The 17,500-nt window shown below is 46.2% G+C and overlaps 1 protein-coding gene across 10 annotated transcripts in view; it reads left to right on the top strand.

Annotated features, from left to right (window-relative positions):
- LOC125046208 (adenosylhomocysteinase-like 1) overlaps positions 1-17,500 on the top strand; it is a 234,893-nt gene that overhangs the window by 159,213 nt on the left and 58,180 nt on the right. Inside the window, exon 1 of one of the 10 annotated variants that reach the window (XM_047643982.1) lies at positions 10,327-10,433. The exons of the other annotated variants lie outside the window; for them this stretch is intronic. The gene's annotated coding sequence lies outside the window, so the exon portion shown is untranslated. Of the gene's footprint in view, positions 1-10,326; positions 10,434-17,500 lie in introns of those variants that run through there. 10 annotated transcript variants of the gene reach the window in all.

The following is a 17,500-nucleotide window of genomic DNA, read 5'->3' as shown; positions in this document are numbered from 1 at the left end:
CTCCTCCCCTTCTCCTCTCCTCTTCTTCTCCCCCTTCGGTTCCGGCCTGCTCGTGCCACCTCACTGCCACTACGTTTCCAGACTTCCAAGCTTCCCGCTGTTCACTTTCTCGACAGCTGCCCGGCCGCTCTCTTTCTCATACTCTCTCTCTTTGCCTCCTTTTCTGTCTGTCTGTCTCTGTTCTTATCTGCCTGTATCTCGCTTTCTCTATCCTTCTGTCTCTTTAAGTGTATTTATTTCGTTTTGCTTCTTTCCGTCTCTCTTTCTGGCTCTCTCTCCTTCTCTCCCTCTCCCTCTCTCCCTCCCCCACTCCATCTTCCTTTTCCGGTCTGTTTCCCTCTTCCCTTCCTTCCCCCTCCCCCCCCCCCCCTCTCTCTCTCTCTCTCTCTCTCTCTCTCTCTCTCTCTCTCTCTCTCTCTCTCTCTCTCTCTCTCTCTCTCTCTCTCTCTCTCTCTCTCTCTCTCTCTCCCCCCTCTCCCCCTCGCTCCCTCTCCCTCTCCCTCTCCCTCGCCACCCTGCCCTCCCTGTGCCTCTCTCTTATTCTTTCTCCCAGTTCACTAGCCATGATAACTTCACATGAACCCTCTGTCTATCTTGGCCTTCTGCCTGTGCCGAAAATCCCATCAAAGCCATTTTCCTTTTTTCTTCTCGAAATAGTGCTTTTATTCTCCCCAAGAAAAGAGTTTAGATCGTCCTGGTGATGACGTCACTAAGGCGAGGTCAAGGGTGCCGATTGACCTTATGGCGGTGGGGGTCATGACGCTGTAGCTACAGCTGATCAATATATGCTGCTCGAAGCGTGGGATGACACCGTCGTCATGCCATGGTTTTATGACAGGGAGGAGGTTCATCTGCCAAGAAACACATGTTTAAGCTTTGGCCGCAGCGTTTCTTATTTATTTGTGTATTTATTTTAGATTATGCTACATACATACATACACATACATACATACATACACTTACATACATACATACACATACATACACATACATACACATACATACATATACATACATATCCATACATATACATACATACCCATACCCATACATACATACCCATACCCATACATACATACATACATACATACATACATACATACATACATACATACATACATACATACATACATACATACATACATACATACATACATATACATACATATACATACATGTACATACATACATACATACATATACATACATGTACATACATACATACATATACATACATGTACATACATGTACATACATGTACATACATGTACATGTACATACATGTACATACATGTACATACATGTACATACATGTACATAAATACATACATACATGTACATACATGTACATACATACATACATACATACATACATATATACATGCATACATATATACATGCATACATATACACATGCATACATACATATATACATGCATACATACATATATACATGCATACATATATATATACACATGCATACATACATATATACATGCATACATATATATATATACACATGCATACATACATATATACATGCATACATACATATACATGCATACATACATATACATGCATACATACATATACATGCATACATACATATACATGCATACATACATATACATGTATACATATATACATGCATACATACATATACATGTATACATACTTGCATATATACATATACATGTATACATACTTGCATATATACATATACATGTATACATTAATGCATACATACATGAACCTCACGTCGTTGGCACTCGCGCAAACACAGAGCCGCGCATGATCGGCACTGACCTAACGCACACAATTCTGGGAGTACTTCTGGTGCCACGCATATTTGGCACTGGACAACATCTGTTCCCCCGTAAACTTGGCACCGATGCCCTCTGTCGCCCTCTCACTTGGCATTCACGGTGACATCATTCCGCCTGCTGTTTGGTTGACGCAGAGCTAAGTCATATAGCGGATTCCCCAGACACCTGCTGACTTGCTCTTGCCTAATAGCTGATTGGAGGGGTGCGGCCGGTGATCTTTTTTTTTGTTTTTTTTGTTTTATGTGCTTATTCATTTATAGGTTTATGGTAATTTGTTGTTTATGCAATTGCATTTGTTTATTTTCGTGTTTTTGTTTACTTTTTTGTTTTTCTAATTGTAGTAAATATCCCTTTTTTTACGGTTGACTTCCCCCGTACATTACTCTATGCGGGGCCGACAGGAAGCGCCGCCGCCTGGCCTAGAGGAGTGGCCTAGAGAAAGGTGTGTTATATCCTGTATCCTGTATCTTATATAGCCTGTATGTGTCATATTTTGTAACGTACCCTTTTCCCCATTAGTGTCTGTGAAGCTTTTGACCACGTGAAGCTGGGTTCGGACTGGAAATGAAAATTGTTTTGAGGTCAGGGTCGCGGGGGGGAGGGGGGGAAGGGTAGGAGAGAGGGTGGGAGTGGGGGGAGGTGTGGGTCATGGAAGGGAGGGCGGGAAGGAGGATGGGTGGGTGGGTTGGTGGGTCTGAGTTTTCCTCACACAAGTGAGTTATTTTGGTCCGCCGTCCCCCCCCCCCCCCCCCTCCCCCACACATAACCACTCATGTAAAAAAAAATCGCTTGGTGCCACGCATGACATGTGTTTATTTTTTAAATCTGCAGTTCTGTCAAAGACGTCGTATGTATAAAGATAATTTTCTGCGCGGCGGTCACATCGAATCGTTATTTCCTGCGCGTACTGTGCCAGAGATATAACATCCTGTACCTTGTGTTTACAAGGACGAAAAGGGTTTGTATTAAGAAATGGCTTAAGAAATGGTGCAAGATGTGTATGGTAGGGAGGAGGGGCGTTTGCTTGGCACTCCGGACGCCCTCGGTAAATCCTCGCTCGCCGTCCCCTACAGGAAGTGCCATTCGCATCTGATGTTCCTGATGTACCCTGCTTAGTTTTGCTAGCATTCTCTTTTTTAATTTTTAATTTCATATCCGAATTTAGAGTTCTTGAAGGTTCGATACCAGTCTTGAATGAGAATCTCGATCTCCAGTGGCACTTAAAAGAGCAGTAGCGCCGATTTCATCCGCGCCCCCGCGTCCTTTGTCTCGGAGTGGACTGGAGGCGACGGAGGTTAAGTGTTGCTTTGGCAGGAGGAAGTGGACGCGGTGACAGCCGGACGCCGCGGAATGCAATCTCTGGAGGGTCGCGCCAACATTGCGTAAGGGGCTTATTGGCGCTTGCAGAATCAACACCCACGTTGCTTACTTTGCTTGTGCTTGGGAGGGCAGGGGACAGGTGGGGCTACGGATAGGAGAGCAAGGCAAGGCCTTCAGGCAAGACTTGCATCTGTCAGAGTTAATTTTATACCAGTGACAAGTGTGTTTCCCTCGATTCAATTGTGTGATGATTAAGCGGCTCGAATAAACTAAATAGCGCGTGTTGGCGAGGTAATTGTTCTCTAGACTTAATGATTGCCGGTCACTCTTACAAATAAGTCACAGCACGCCGTTCATTAGTGTGCGGGAGGGAGGCGGAATGGAAGCCAGAATCCTGGGTGCCAGGCTGCGAACACCTGTGTACCCGTGGTTTTGAGGGACACCAATCAGCACTGCACGAAAGGCATTTGAGGCACGACGGGGCTCCCTTGCTCCCCGTCCTCCTGCCACCCCCTCCCCTCTCCCTCTCCCATACCTTCCCCCACCTCTCCCTCCTATCTCTCAGCCTCACCCTTTCCTCCACCCTCCCTCTCCCTGTCCTCCCCCTCCTTCTCTCTCCTCCCCCTCCATCTCCTCTCTCTACCTCCCCCTCCCCCTCCCTCTCCTCCCCTCCCCTCCCCTCCATCTCCTTTCTCCTCCTCCCCCTACCCCTCTCTCTCCCCTCTCCCCCTCATCTCCCCTCTCCCCCTCCATCTCCCCCACTTACCCCAACCCCGACCCCTTCTCCCCCTTCTACGCTGCACTTTATTACCTGCCTTTCTACTGAGCAGGTGACCCTATTGCGGCGCCGTTGCCCAGGTGGCAGGCGGAGGCCACGGCAATAAAAGTTTCCTTCTCCTGCTGCGATTGGGGGCTGGGGGAGGGGGTTATGGGGGGATCCGAGGAGGTTCTTTTTACTGGTTGATGTGCGGGGGGAAGGATGGCGGGGTCTTCATGGATGATAGTAAGAGACAGGCAGACAGGCAGACAGACAGACAGACAGACAGACAGACAGACAGACAGACAGACAGACAGACAGACAGACAGACAGACAGACAGCAAAGAAAGGGGGCATGACACTTGTTTTATCCAGGCGTCGTATCGAATATCAATTCTGTATGAATGCGTGGGAGGAGGACGAAATTGTCCCGTGACATGCAAGTTCTTTGGCGTCGACCTCCTGGGGATTGGGATAGGGATAGGGATGAGGGGTGGGGTTGGGGTGGTGAGGGGGTAGATGTGACACAGGAATGCACCACTCGAAGGGGTCAATATTGATTTTATATTGTTTGTCTGTTTAAGTTCGGCATTAGACTGATTTACTCTCTGCCTGTCTGACTCACTCTCTCTCTCTCTCTCTCTCCCTCTCTCTCTCTCTCTCTCTCTCTCTCTCTCTCTCTCTCTCTCTCTCTCTCTCTCTCTCTCTCTCTCTCTCTCTCTCTCTCTCTCTCTAAATTTGTCTGTCGATCTTTTTATTTCAATCTCAGTCTCCCGGCCTCTCATCTACTTCCCCCTCAATCTTTCCTAAAGCGATGTCTGACTTCAGTGCTGCGTGTTCCCTCCTTACTTTACTCTCCCCCTCCCCCTCCCTCTATCCTTTCCTCCCTCCCTCTATCCCTCCCTCCCTCCCTTTGTCCTTCCTTCCCTCCCTCCCTCCCTCCCTCCCTCCCTCCCTCCCTCCCTCCCTCCCTCCCTCCCTCCCTCCCTCCCTCCCTCCCTCCCTCTATCCTTCCCTCCCCTCCCTCCCACCCTTTGTCCTTCCCTCCATCGCTCCCTCTATCCTTCCCTTCCTTCACGTCTCTCCCTCCCTACTACTTCATCGACTGAATTTAAAATTTGCACGTGGAGCAAATGAGAAAACTTTGTCCCTCCCCGCAAGTTGAGATGCATCCTATTATTCAGGAACGAATTCATTTTTTAAGGAGATTCGATTATGAGGTTGTCGTCGATCATATCCCTCGCCTTCATGTACGACTGAGAAAGTCCCGTGGGAGTTCGTGTTCAGGTGCGAAGCGGCGGGAAAGCTGTCAGGAGATGCTGCGTGGTAATGTTGTTAGGGGATGCTGCGTGCGGATGCTGTTTGTGCGAATGGGCAGTGGCGGAGGTAACCCGTGTGCATTAGCAACTGAATTAGCATTAAGTTGAAAACGTTTCCAGGGGTGGAGGTCGGGGGAGGAGCGGGCGGGCGGAGGAAGCGGGATTGAAGGGAGAGGTGGGGGCGAGTGACGAGGGATGCTAGGGGTTGGGGATGGAAATGGGTGTGATGGAGCCGCCTGTAATCCATTTATCTCGCCGAAGTAGCGCTGCGTTTGATTGTTGATTTATTACCCTGCAATCATTCGCGCCAACTCCGCTAACGACTGGAATTCAATTTTATGCTCCGGGGGTGTTCCGGTGATCAAAGTCCAAAGCCGAAGGGTATGGCAGCGGCGTTGGCAGGGCGCTGGCAGTGGCCGTGGGCAGGAAGGACTGCTCTCGACATTGGCAAGTCACATTGGGAATAGCGGTGTTGTGAAGCTTATGTGTTTTTTTCTTTTATGGTATAGTGATTATCGGAGTTGATTATCAGTGGCTTTGAGAGCCGATGGAGGGGAGGATCAGGGGGAGGCAGGGGAAATTCCCGCTTGATATACAGTACGTGTGTTATCGGCCGGTGCCTCCCGCCCATCTGATGACCAGTCAACCAGCCGCAGGAGGCTGAGAGAGGACGCAGATGAGGAAGGGAAGGGAAAGGGGAAGAGAACGGATGAGAAAGGCGGAGAGAGGTAAAGAAGAAGTGGGGAAGTGAGGGAGGATGAATATTCATTCGATACCCCCCCCCCCCCTGTCATGCTCCTCAATGCTCCCCAGCCCCCATAATGCACGAGCGAGTGTTGGCCAGTCCAGGACCGCCGAGATCAGTGAGGGTCCGTCATTATCAGCTTGTCGCCCGCGCTCAATAGTGTTCACTCGGTGACGTAAATAGACCGCTTGGGAGGAGTAGGGCAGAAGGGGAGGGAAGGGAATGGGGGAGAGGAGAAGGGGGTTGGGGAGAGGAGAGAAGAGGAGTGGAAAGGAAAGGGGAGGGAAAGAGAAGGGGAAAAAAGAGAGCGGAGGTGGAGAGGAGAGGAGAGGGGTGGAAAGGAAAGGGGAGAGAAAGAGAAGGGAAAAAGAGAGCGGAAGGAGGGAGGTCATGGGAATAAAGGGAGAGAGGCGAGAGAACAGGGAAGAGTAGAGGAATGAGAGGAATTGGAGGATAAAGGGGGAGGGGGCGGCTGGAAGGAGAAATGTGAGGAACGGCGGTTGCAAAAGTTGCGAAAGAAAGAAGTCTCGGGTCTTTAAATGGTTTTGCTGCTCGAACTTTTAACGTTGATGCCCGTGTGCTTTGCGGCCATTAGCGGCTCCGGGAGAGGACGGGTTTCGTCACTGGGCGAGCGGATGAGCCGGTGCCCTGGCGATCGAGGGTCGTCTTGACGTCTTCACAGCAGTGGCTGGAGAGGGAGAGGGGGAAAGATAGGGATAGTGTTTGGGATTGGGGTAGGGATAGGGATAGGGATAGGGATAGGGATAGGAATAGGGATAGGGATATGGATAGGGATTAGGATAGGGATTAGGATAGGGATAGGGATCAGCAAGTAGGAAGGCAGACGCTCGGTCGGTTCGCCGCAGATTCTTACAGCTCTCGAGGCAGGCGTGCGGAGCTAAACATTGCGATGTAGATGGGGAGTTGATGACATCGCCATGCAGTCACTCAGTATGCAATTGCATTGCACATATTACTGCAACCAAAAGCACGATACGTCTGTCTACGTCTGTCTGTCTGTCTGTCTGTCTACAGACGTAGACAGAAAGAGCAAGAAAAAGAGAAAATCTATACGAGGAAAAAATATAAATAAAGAACGAAAGAGAGGAAGGCAAGAAAGTGAGGATGGGATGAAATTAATAGGAAAGGTAAATGACAGGAACATAAAAGTTAAGGACAGTTACGATCCACAAAGAAAACGCTCTCGTATATCATAGTGAAGAATGGAAGAAGTTCCGACGCGAAAGAGAACAACAACGAAAGTAACAACAAAGGAGAGAGAGTGGAAGACGGTACATGGTAAGGGGAAAGAAGAAGGAAATAAAGATGGAAATTAATAGCGTAGAGAAGATAATACGGGAAACATTTTCGGAAGAGTTATTGTGCGTTAGGAAGAGGAGGAAGGGGAAAGAGGAGAGAGAGGGGAAAGGGGAGAGAAAGGGGAAAGGGGAAATGAATGAGACGAGGTTTTTGATGATTAGGAATTGGAGGAAAGAGGAAGAGAAAGGAAAGATGAAAAGAAAACAAGGGAGGAATAGAGAAGAATTGATATGAGGGAAACACTCTCGGAAAAGTTATCGCATGTATGGAAAAAATGAGAGGAAGGAGGGAGAGGGGTGGGAGGGGTTGGGGGAGGGGGGAAGGGGGAAGGGGGAAGGGGGAAGGGGGGAGGGGGGGGGGGGAGGGGGAGGTTTCAGTCGGGGGTATGTAAGCGAAAAGCGGAAGGTTTCAGGAACAGCACGCGAGGCTTTGGCAGTCGGGGGAAAATAGATTAGATTTATATTTCGTCGGTCCGAGATATTTTTAAAGGGAGTTGGGGGGAAGGAAGGCGCGTGTTCGGGGGGAGGGGGGGGAGGGGTTGTATGATGGCCAACCAACACGAAATACCGGTAAATGTTTTCTAATGTTTTCAGGTGCGTTCGTTTTTTTTCGTATGTGGGGGAAGGGGAGAATGGATAAGGGGGTGCGCAGGGTATGGGGAGAGGGGGTGGGGGCCGTGTTGAGGGTGAGTGGGGTACGAGATTTACCCCAATGTTGCGTGTTTGGCGGACTTGGGGCGGGGAAAGGGGTTGTTGAGCTTTGTATTGTGATTTATGGATTTTTTTTTATCTCGTAAATATGTTATCATGTTTATTCGTGACAATAGGAGGTTAAATAGAAAGACAAGTCTGATGGAAATTGTGATTGTACAACTGGGTGTGCAATTGAAATTGTTGGTGATAAGTGTTGAAGGTAATGATAAGATTGCGGTCGGAGACATATATATATATTCCTATGTTTTACTGCCATTCAGAACGTGTTGCCATGGAAAATGCTCATTGTCTTTTTCTTCCTGTTTTTTTGTTTTTTTTTTCTCTTTCGATCATATACTTTTATATCTGACTTTTTTTTTTTACACTTTCCTTTCTTTCTCTTCCCCCCCCCCCCCATGTCCGTCCTTTTTCATTCCTACATCGGATTTTTTTTCTTTCTTTTCTCCTTCTCTCTTTGACCCTTTGTCTCCCACTAATCCCGTCTTTTCTTTCCTCGCGCTGTTTCTTTTTTCCTCTTTCATCCCCCCCCTCTCTCCCTCTCCCTCTCCCCCTCCCTCTCCCCCTCTCCCTCTCCCTCTCCCTCTCCCTCTCCCTCTCCCTCTCCCTCCTCCTCCCCCTCCCCCTCCCTCTCCCTCTCCCTCTCCCTCTCCCTCTTCCTCTCCCTCTTCCTCTCCCTCTCCCTCTCCCTCTCCCTCTCCCTCTCCCTCTCCCTCTCTCTCTCTCTCTCTCTCTCTCTCTCTCTCTCTCTCTCTCTCTCTCTCGCCTGCCGTCACTTTTATAAATTCGGAAACGTCAGCATGGCCCTTTCGCTCTCCGTGATGTGTTGGCGAAGCGTGGGTAATGACATTCGTCAGATGCTGATGGGGAAGCCGAGGCGCAGTGCGACAGGGGGTATGATGAGGAAGAGGGAGAGAGAGAGGGAGAATGAGGGAGAGGAAGAAGAGAGGGAGGAGGGAGGGAGGGAGGGAGAATGAGAGGAAGAAGAGAGGGAGGAGGGAGGGAGGGAGGGAGAATGAGAGGAAGAAGAGAGGGAGAATGAGAGGAAGAAGAGAGGGAGAAGGGAGAGAGGGAGGGAGAATGAGAGGAAGAAGAGAGGGAGGAGGAGGGAGGGAGGGAGAATGAGAGGAAGGAGAGGCGGAGGAGGAGGAGGAGGAGGGAGGGAAGGAGGGAGAAAGAGAGGAAGAAGAGAGGGATAGAGGTAAGGTGGTAGGGTTGAGAGAGGGAGAGGGAGGGGGAGGCGGAGGCGGAGTGGGAGTGGGAGAGGGAGAAGAATAAGGAGAAGTAGAAGGTGAAGGCGAAGGAGAGTGCGATAGTTGGGAGAAGAGAGGAGAGGGAGAAATAGAAAGAGAAAAGAGAGATAGGGAAAAATAGAGATAAATTAATAAATTGAGGAAGAAAAGCAAAAAAACAAAGAAAAAATATGACACACATAAAAACGAGAGACGTGGAGCATCTCAGAAAGTCTCAAGAATTATATGCAAGTCGGAAAACAAGAATCAAAAGGTACCTGCTGCCGGGTGCTCTGTGAGATTTGCCTCCGTAATGTCAAGTTAATATGCAAGATCGACTCTGTGTGTGTGTCAGTGCGTGTGCGTTTTATGTTGGATTTGAAAGAGCAATCTCTTTCTGCATTTTAAGTGCCGCGAGCCGAAGTTAGGTAAATGGGAGCAGCAGGAGGAGGAGGAGGATGAAGAGGAAGCGCATTGGTGGGGAATGAATCGGAGATGGCGTGGGGAGCTCCTAATTAATAAGGGGCGGGAAGGAGCCTCGTGTGCGGGTTCGTGGCGAGGAGGGCGACTGGGCGGAGGGAGATAATCGCTCTTCCCGTCAGCTCTTCCCCTGCTGATGTGGGGGCCTCTCAGTGATGCTCCTTACCCATTTCCCTCTTCTATTTCCTCTTCCCTTTCCCTTGCCTTTTTTTCCCCTCTTTTCCATTTTCCATGTATTCCTTTCTGCATCCGTGGCCTATTTGCCTTTCGCCGTTTCTCCTCATTAGGCTTTTTTAGTCCCTTTTTGACGTAAAATCTCCCTTCACCTTTTTTCGCAAGCAAAGAAGATGCTGTGCATTTACCGTCAGTTTGAGCGCCGAGGACCTCCCCCCCCCCCCTGAACATGAATACAACTTGTTTGTACGGTTTTTCGCGCACGTGAGCAATTGCCTTCAGTTTATTTGCGTCTGACTCTTTGTCCGAAGTGTGTCTGTGGGGGGGGGGGGGGGATTGTGGGGGATTACGTGTCGCGGCGAGGCGGCGATAGTGCCACGTCCGGTGTGCCACGCTGCCGGGGCCAGTGTTACCTGCGGCGAGTCCTGGTCTGCGTCTCGATTTTGGGCTCACTGTTCGGGCTCTGATGTGCTGGCGTGGACGCGTGAAGGGCGAGTGAGCACCGCGCCGCCGTCTCGTCCAGTGTGTTGTGTTCCGTGTCGTCGGCGAGGTGTGGGAGTGTTCTCTCAGTGTATATGTTTGTGAGTTTTCGGCGCGAACTGGTTTTGAACAACCCACGAGTCACGTGCTGTGTTCTCGAGAGAGGAAAAGGGGGCTGTGGCGCAGTCAGGAGTTCATTTCTTGTTGCATTGTTTGTGGATACCAGGGCAACGTTCCTGTGTTCACGCAGTCAGTGATTCGTAATTCCTAGCCGTAGTTTTGTACATTAATATTGTACTCAATTGTACCGGCATAAGGGCAAGGTAAATGTGTTATAAGTCATGAGGGAAGCGTATTTTCCTCCTAAACTTTCGTAAAAGTGGTTAATATACTCTATAATGACATGTGAAACTTCACCAAAACGCTTCGAAAATGACGCTTGTGAAAGTAAAAGTTATCTCTTCTGAGATCTTGCTCGACTGATAGTAAGTGAGGACGGAGAGGTACAGTAAACACACTCCCTCGATAACTAGCAAACGACGTACCTGCACTGGGGAGTTGCCAATCAATATGACGGTGCCGGCCGTGACCACACGCTGTCTTAGGGCCTTGGCACTCAGCAGGTAATATGGCTGGTGGAAAGGGGAAGGCTTGGCGGGCAGGCAGGCAGGCAGGCAGGCAGGCAGGCAGGCAGGCAGGCAGGCAGGCAGGCAGGCAGGCAGACAGACAGACAGGCAGGCAGGCAGACAGACAGGCAGGCAGGCAGGCAGGCAGGCAGGCAGGCAGGCAGGCAGGCAGGCAGGGAGAGAGGCAAGCAAAAAGACAGGCAAGCAAAAAGACAGGCAGACACACACACACACACACACACACACACACACACACACACACACACACACACACACACACACACACACACACACACACACACACACACACAGGGCGCCGACCCTCAGACGCAGACCTGCACAGACAAGCGCATGAAACAGGTAAATGGAAGGCGATGTCGATCCCAGGGAACTAATTTCCCGTGTTATTCCAGGGCAGATAATCCCAGCAGGGCATGGGCGGGCCGGGCGACCGCTTAACCAACTCTTTCCCTCAAGACGCTCGCGAAGTCCTCCTCCCACATTCCCCCCCTCACTCCCCCTACCTCACCCCCACCAGCGAGACAGGCTGTCCGCTCGTCCGCTCGTTTGGTTTCGTGGAGTTGATTTGTGTTTGTTTCTTGTTTTAAGTTTATTTTTTTTCATTATTATTATTTTTTTTTTTTTTTTGAGTGGAGGTACATATTATCCTTTGCTTAGAATTTGTATTCATGTATAGTTCGCTTCATTTATACATAATGAGTACATTCTGCCTACACTTGGATTTTTTTTTTTTTTTACTTCTTTACTCTTTCGTACCTCTCCTTTACTCCGTTGCCCCACTTCTCTACCTTTCATTTCCCTCACTCATCTTCCTCTCCAGTCCTCCTCTTTCCTCCTGCTTTCCTCTCCCTCACTCTTCTCTCTTGTTCTCCTCTCCCTCCCGCCCTGACTGGTCTCCTCCTCCCCCTTTCCCCTCCTGGTCCCCTCCCCTCCTCCCCCCTCTCCCCTCCTCTCCCCCCTCTACTCCCACTTTCCTCTCGTGGGCCGCTCCCCTTCCCTCCTTTCCACCTCATCTCCCCCTCCTCCTCTCCTCCCCCTCCCCCTCCTCCTCCTCCTCCTCCTCTCCTCCTCTCCTCCCCCTCCTCCTCCTCTCCTCCTCTCCTCCCCGTCCTCATCCTCTCCTCCCCCTCCTCCTCCTCCTCTCCTCCCCCTCCTCCTCCTCTCCTCTCCTCCCCCTCCTCCTCCTCTCCTCTCCTCCCCCTCCTCCTCCTCTCCTCCCCCTCCCCTCCTCCTCTCCTCCTCCTCTCCTCCTCCTCTCCTCCCCCTCCTCCTTCTCTCCTCCCCCTCCTCCTCCTCTCCTCCCCCTCCTCCTCTCCTCCCCCTCCTCCTCCTCCTCCTCTCCTCCCCCTCCTCCTCCTCCTCCTCTTCTTACCCTCCTCCTCCTCTCCTCCCCCTCCTCTCCTCCCCCTCCTCCTCCTCCTCTCCTCCCCCTCCACCTCCTCTCCTCCCCCTCCTCTCCTCCCCCTCCTCCTCCTCTCCTCCCCCTCCTCCTCCTCTCCTCCCCCTCCTCCTCCTCTCCTCCCCCTCCTCCTCCCCCTCCTCCTCCCCCTCCTCCTCTCCTCCCCCTCTTCTCCTCCCCCTCCTCCTCCTCTCTTCCCCCTCTTCTCCTCCCCCTCCTTTCCTCCCCCTCCTTTCCTCCCCCTCCTTTCCTCCCCCTCCTCTCCTCCCCCTCCTCTCCTCCCCCTCCCTTCCTCTCTCTTCGCTTTGCTTCGCCTTGCCTCGCCCGTTCTAATGGACTGCAAGGAAATGTAATTACGCGCGTGCACACATAACCCGTTTCTGTATATGTGATTCCTGGGCGTTGTGTGCGCTTGAGGCCTATTTATTTATGCAGATTTAGGGATCCGCATTAGATATTGGTCGGGCCCATTTGGGCTTTGTGGATGCGCTCATTTACATACTTGAACTACCATTTGAAATTGCGCTTGCACTTTTAATTTTGTTTAGGCTTACACCTACAGTTATAAACCACATGCGTTTACACGTTCGCATATGAATGCGCATACATGAACGTGCAGATACACATACATGAACATGTATATGTACATATGCATTTACTTGCACCTGTACATAGTTATGCACATGGACACACGCATACACATACAACATACACATACACATACAAACGCATGCGTTTGTATATATATACACACATATATATATAATATAATATAATATATATATATATATGATATATAATATATATATATGTATATATATAACATATATTTATATTTAATATATATATATATATAACATAATATATATATGATATATATAATATATATATATATAATATATGTATGATATATATATATATGATATATATAATATATATATAATATATGTATGATATATATATATGATATATATAATATATATATATATATATATATATGATATATATATGATATATATATATGATATATATAATATATATATGATATATATATATATGATATATATATGATATATATATGATATATATATCATATATATATGATATATATATCATATATATATGATATATATATGATATATATATGATATATATATGATATATATATGATATATATATGATATATATGATATATATATATATGATATATATGATATATATAATATATATAGGATATATATAATATATATGATATATATGATATATATAATATACATAATATACATAATATACATAATATATATAATATATATAATATACATAATATATATAATATATATAATATACATAATATATATAATATATATTATATACATATATATATTATATATATTATGTATATAATATATATTATATATATTATGTATATTATATATATTATATATATTATGTATATTATATATATTATATATATTATGTATATTATGTATATTATATATATTATGTATATTATGTATATTATGTATATTATATATATTATATATAATATATATATTATATATATTATGTATATTATGTATATTATGTATATTATGTATATTATGTATATTATGTATATTATGTATATTATGTATATTATGTATATTATGTATATTATGTATATTATGTATATTATGTATATTATGTATATTATGTATATTATATATAATATATATATTATATATATTATGTATATTATGTATATTATGTATATTATGTATATTATGTATATTATATATATTACGTATATTATATATATTATATATATTAATATACGTAATATATATAATATATATATAATATATATGATATATATATTTATAATATATAAATATAATATATATATGTAATATATATTTATATAATATATATATATAATATATATATTTAATATATATATATAAAATATATATATATATATATATATATATAAATAAATGATATATTATATATATATATATATATTTATATATATATATATGATATATTATATGTATGGTATATGTGTATATATAATATATGTATATATAAGATATTATATATATAATAGCTATACGCAGACATACAGATACACACAGACATACACTTAGATGTAAACTTAAATACGCAAAGAGCACGCAACATACACACAACACAAACAAGATGAAAGGGGTGGGCGAAGGATTTCTCTTTTTTTCCCCCTTTCTTGTTTTATACAGCGCCGCTAAGTGCTATCTGATGCAAATTGGAGCGTTTCTTATTTGAATATCCCGCGCTTTGATCACGCGCCGTAGATACAGGCCGTGTGACGCTCTCTCGTTGTTGCTTCTTGGGTGGATTGTTTTGAAAGGGAAAAGGGCGGATTTCTTTGGGCCTTAGCTTGGTGTGAGTTCATTTTGTTTGCTTGTTTGTTTAACTGGTTTATTGTTTGATGTGTGACTTGCTTGTTTGCGTCGGAATTTAGGCTTAGACTTTCAGGAGCTGGGATTTGGAATCGGGCAGGGCGGGGTGTAAGAATTTAAATGTTCGGAGAAATGGGCCAGTTATATTGCTTTTGGTTGTTAGTTGAATTGGTTACAAGGAAGGGGTATGAGAAAATGCATCTATACAGAAGTCCTAATATACTTTTACACAATCTGTGAAAATCGCTCCTACAGAAAAAAAAAGTAAATATAAAAATATAAAAGATGAAAAGTGTTACACATACGTTTAAGTTTTTACACATTGGGGAGTACCTATTCGGGACAGTGTAAATGGGAACTATTCTCTTGTTACCCTTTCCATTATTTACCAGGGCATGCCGAGTGCATAGTAAAACCATCTAGTATTTGTAAAGCATCCTGTGTCATAGCTGCCCTCAAGAAATTGCCAAATATCAAACACTTTGCGAGCGTCTGGAGCAGGTAATTGTATTATTGGGCAAAGTGTTGTATTTATAAACAATAAATTAGAAGTTTCCAAACATGAATCACTTTGCATCTCTGAAATTAATTGTGTTGTCAACGGAACCACGCAGCAACTAAAGTGAAAGCGGGCAGCGTTTTACCGTAGTCTTGCAGCCGATCATTACATGGGGTATGTGTGTATATATATATATATATATATATATATATATATATATATATATATATATATATATATTAATTATCACTGGATATCCCGTATAGGCACAGATCCATCCCGTGCTCATGCAATCATTGTGTTGACTCGCCCGGTCCAAGTAAAAGCTAGCAAGTCCTCCGGGTGTGTGCAGTGTTGTAATAAGTTATTCAGCGTCTCTAAATGCCTGCAGTCGAAATTTCCACTTGTATTAACCTCGCGAACTTAAAACTGAGTAAACGGAGGGGGAGGGTATTTCATTTTTTCTCTTTTTTTATTATCTTCTCTCGTTGGGACCAGCTTAAGCAGTGTGTAGACAGGGGGGAGGGGGGGGGGGTTCACAGTCCTATATCATTCTCCATATTTTAATTGAAAAAAACTCATTATGAAAGGGGATTAATGTGTGTGCGTGCGCGTGCGTGCGTGCGAGCGAGCGAGCGTGAGTTGTTCTTGTGCGATTGTTTTTGAAATATTCTTTGTTTTATCAATGTATATACAAAAGTCATTTTATTTGCTTTGTCCCCATGTTTGTTTCGTCATTGTTAAATAAATAGAAGAGAAAGTGCATCGTAATGCTTGAGAAAAGATTGTATCATCTGCACTCATCTGATGTAAGATGCTCTAACAAACATGTTTACACCTAGCTATTGTTCTACTTCATCCTGTATCCCCCTCCCCCCTTCCTCTCCCTCCTCCCCCCTCCTCCCCCCTCCTCCCCCCTCCTCTCCCTCCTCCCCCCTCCTCTCCCTCCTCCCCCCTCCTCCTCCCCCTCCTCCTCCTCTTCCTCCTCCTCCTCCTCCTCCTCCTCCTCCTCCTCCCTTCCTCCCTTCCTCCCGTTTCCCCTCCCATTCCTCCTCCTCCTCCTCCTCTTCCTCTTCCCATTCCTTCTCCTCCTCCTCCTCTTCCTCCTCCCATTCCTCCTCCTCTTCCTTCTTCTCCTTCTCCTCCTTCTTCTCCTTCTCCTCCTCCTCCTCTTCCTCCTCCTCCTCCTCCTCCTCCTCCTCCTCCTCCTCCTCCTCCCTTCCTCCCTTCCTCCCGTTTCCCCTCCCATTCCTCCTCCTCCTCCTCCTCTTCCTCTTCCCATTCCTTCTCCTCCTCCTCCTCTTCCTCCTCCCATTCCTCCTCCTCTTCCTTCTTCTCCTTCTCCTCCTTCTTCTCCTTCTCCTCCTCCTCCTCTTCCTCCTCCTCCTCCTCCTCCTCCTCCTCCTCTTCCTCCTCCTCCTCCTTCCTTCTCGTTCTCCTCTCTTCCTCTCCTTCTTTCTCTTCCTCCTCCATCTATTCCTTGTTTTCCTACTCCTCGTTCACCTCCTCCTCCTGCTCCTCCCATTCTTCCTCCTCCTCCTCCTTCTCCTCCTCCTCTTCTTCCTCTTCCTCCTCTTTCTCCTCCCATTCCTCCTCTTCCTCCTCTTTCTCCTCCCATTCCTCCTCTTCCTCCTCTTTCTCCTCCCATTCCTCCTCTTCCTCCTCTTCCTCCTCTTTCTCCTCCCATTCCTCCTCTTCCTCCTCCTTCCTCCTGAAAGTTTTGCTTCTTCATAAATCATTTTTGAAGAATAGCTGCGTTTTCGATGAGTTCTTGTTTTCAAGTGTTCTTATTCACTTCGCCTTTCCACGGCTTCTTGTCTTCTCTTTCTGGTTCTGGTTAATTCATTTATTTTTTAGTTATTCCCCCTTTCTAATTCCGATTTTTTTTTGCTGGAGAGTTGTGTGTATATGGGGGGGGGGGGGGGGCGGTCTCTCTCATCTTGTGTAATAGAATTCTGTGTTTACTCTTCGCGATTTTCACGCCATCACTACTTGTTTACCTTCTTGTTCTTCGTTCTTGGCGTTTTCCTAATTTCATCTTATTTTGTCCTGCTTCCTGCCTCGTCGCGGCGGGTGTGAGGTATCTCCGGCATCGTGCTTCGGTGAGACTCTTAACCCCTCTCCTCGTCCTCCCTCCCTCCCCCCTTGTCCCCTCCGCTCCCTTCCGCCCTC

Source organism: Penaeus chinensis, chromosome 4 (assembly GCF_019202785.1).
Source record: "Penaeus chinensis breed Huanghai No. 1 chromosome 4, ASM1920278v2, whole genome shotgun sequence".
NCBI classification, from domain to species: domain Eukaryota; kingdom Metazoa; phylum Arthropoda; class Malacostraca; order Decapoda; family Penaeidae; genus Penaeus; species Penaeus chinensis.
Note: the sequence above shows the minus strand (reverse complement) of the source record. Positions and strands in the feature narration are given on the sequence as shown.